We start from the raw sequence: 3,368 nt of genomic DNA, 5'->3' as shown, positions 1-3,368 counted from the left end.
TGCGAGGCCAACCTCTCTCTCACCCCCTCTATTGCCCACCCTCCTTGTATTTCTCTCATTCCCTCTCTCGCTCACTCCTCTCACGCTCTCTCTCACTCCCCCCTTCCCTCACTCCCCCCTTCTCTCTCTCACTCCCCCTTCTCTCTCACTCACCCTCTCCTTCTCACACTCTTCCCCCCTCTAACACAATATCCCACTCCCACAATACTGCCCTCCTCATCACCCACTCCAATACCCACAAAATTATACCCCCTACAATACCCATAAAATACAACCCCCTACAATACCCACAACACCCCCCCCCCCTCTTTGCCTTGTGTTCTCATTTACCTGCCGCTATTTTTTAAGGATATCCCTGCTTCAGCACAGGTGACTCAATCAGTGGCTCAGTCAGAATGACTGAGCCACAGATTGAGCCACCTGTGCGGATGCAGGGATATCCTTCAAACCTGAACTGTTGGTGGCCCTAAACGACTGGAGTTGGCCACCCCTGACTTCGTAAGCATGAGCCTATGTGCCTGGATATGTTTGACAGAAGGTGTGTGTGATGTATGTATCTTTTTATTTATATAGCGCCATAGTTTACTCAGCGCTTTGCACAATTAATAATACAGGGTGAATATGCCACTGCCATCAGTGCCAAACAATGTGGAAAAGCGCGGCAGGTAAATGACAACACAAGGCAAAGAGCTTACAATCTAAGTATTGCGTGTTTGGAAGGAGTTTCGCTGATGCACAGGGGGTATCAAGAATTGTGTCTGTACTGATGTCCACCATCATGCATACACAATGGCTCCCACAAAGAATAAGTTACGGAATCTCTAACTTAGACCCTGCTCACTGGTTCAGGTTCGTAACTTCTTCATTAGCACTCAAATGCTTGATAACTGTAATATTCTGTAGCAATGTATGGATTCCAGCAGAGGGCAAACACATCCTAGAAAGATTTATGTACACAAAGTGAAGAAGTTATTTTTCACATAGTGACAGAAGTGTGCACACTGTGTGTAGAAAACACACATGAAGCACAAGTCCTGCAGATAACAAACATCCAGCTTTTCAAGAGCCAAAGTCCTCTATAACAAATGGCGTGTTTCAAACTCCTGGCACAGTTAGAAGACAGTTGAAATGTTTTCCTGGATGTCACACAGTTGCCTACAGACTGTTTACTGTAGTGTTTTGTAACCTTTTTTTGGTTAAGGAATTCTAATTATATTGTGAAATTCTGAGGATACCCGATCCTCTCAAATAGCGTGTCTGAGGTCAGATGCATTGTAAGGAACCCCAACCCTCTCTAATAGCGTGTATGAGATGAGATGCATTCTAAGGGACCCCAACCCTTTCTAATAGTGCGTCTGAGATCAGATGCATTGTAAGGAACCCCAACCCTCTCTAATAGCGCGTCTGAGACCAGATGCATTGTAAGGATCCCCAACCCTCTCTAATAGCACGTCTGAGACCAGATGCATTGTAAGGAACCCCAACCCTCTCTGTTTAAGGCAGGGAACCCTTTAGGGATGCCCAGGGAACCCAAGGGTTCCTAGGTACCCCTGTTGAAAAACACTGGTTTACTGGCCTAGAACACTTCACTCCACTGTGGATTTTTTTCTACATGTTCATAGAAAAGGAGCAATGACGTTCTTTGAAGATCTGCCAAAGGTGCACTTCCAACTACATCCTAATCCAGCGGGATAATATAATATTAGATATAATATAGAAGCATAGGAAGAGTGTCACTGCAGCCACTCCAGAACATCTTGACAAAGGTCCTAGGGTGGACCGAAACGTTGATCCTTTTTCTTAATAAATATTTTTGCTTTTCATAAGATTGCTGGAGTGCCCCTCTTTCTGTTCTTCATAGTTTTTCTGCAAGTGGCAGGAGAAGCACAGACAAGGGACAGTCACAGTAAGAAAGTGCATAGCTCAGTGCCAGAGGGACATACCGTGGTTCATAAATGTGAAGGCGACAGTTCAGCACAATATGATTCTCTATCCCACTGAGCTAACAATCAATTTTTTTAAGGAGATCACGTGATCAAGGTCACAAGGAGCTGGTATTATAATTTAAAGCAACAATACGAGTTAAGTTTACAAAAATATATATATTTTCATTATAGGTTTGAACAGTGGCATAGCGGGATATGCACGGGCCCCCAGGCAAAAGTAAGCCAGCTGGTCCTGCGCATGCGCGATTGACAGATGCCGGCTGCGCATGCGTGATTTGCAAGTGCCGATCGTGCATGCGCAATTGGCAAGTGCGCGGTCGGTGTTTGCCGGCTGCTCTTGCGCATGCATGATTGGAGCTTGCCGGTCGCGCATGCGCATGAGTTACCAGCAATGGCCGATCTCTCATACACAGTCGGCAGGAGCAGATCGCCAGATTTGCGCATACGCAGTCGGGGACAACAATGCGAGAGAGCGGGCCCCCAAAAAGCACGGGCCCCCAGGCTATAGCTATGCCACTGGGTTTAAAGCATGGGGTCTCTGGAGCTGAACCCCATAATTTCAGCTCCTGGGACCCCCTGCTTCAGGGATACTTACCTCCGTAGGGGGTGCCGGTATCTCTGCGGAGTTTAAAGTTCCAGGTCACGCGAGCCCACACGAGGCCACACCGGAAGACGTTGCGGATTTTAAACGCCAATTTAAACGCCACCATTAGATTAAGAATGACAATTTCTCTGCTTGCAGAGATACCGGCACAGCTACGCAGGTAAGTATCTCTGGAAGCAGCGGGTACCTGGGGCTGAAATGAACAGGGTGCAGCTACGGAGACCATCTGCGTCAAACCTGTAATTTTATATATATATATATATATATATATATATATATATATATATATATATATATATATATGTAACCCTGTCCCTTATGGGCTCCCAGTAACCCCGCCCCCCCTCACCTCCGCGAGCGCCAGGATTGTGGCGGGGTCCCCAGACCTCCGGGTTTCCCCCGTTTGCCTCCGCTGTGGGGGGTTGTGGGGGGCGAGGTGTGCAGGTGTGCGGCGGGTGCCGGCGAGGCATCGGGGTGGCGACTACGTCGCCAAGGACTCCCGGCGGCTCCCGTGCAGGGCGCTGCCATCTTTTGGCTAACGCATGCGCAGTAAGTCCCTGCAGCCGGCGGCGATTCCCCTAGCTTGGCACATGCACAGGATAGATGCGCACGAGGTGGCCAATGGGAGGATAGCCCCCAACAAGACTACAGCCCCCAGGATGCACAGGGGCAGGGCCAGGTGACGCCAGGGAGCCAATAGGGTTGCCCGAATCTCCTGGTCCCCAGATAGATCCATTTCGCGTGCTGGGAGAGCAGGCAGTCAGTGCCAGGAGAGGATAGGGTAAGGAGGTGCAGGTGCAGAGGGCAAGTAGCCTCTG

Source organism: Ascaphus truei, chromosome 7 (assembly GCF_040206685.1).
Source record: "Ascaphus truei isolate aAscTru1 chromosome 7, aAscTru1.hap1, whole genome shotgun sequence".
NCBI classification, from domain to species: domain Eukaryota; kingdom Metazoa; phylum Chordata; class Amphibia; order Anura; family Ascaphidae; genus Ascaphus; species Ascaphus truei.
Note: the sequence above shows the minus strand (reverse complement) of the source record.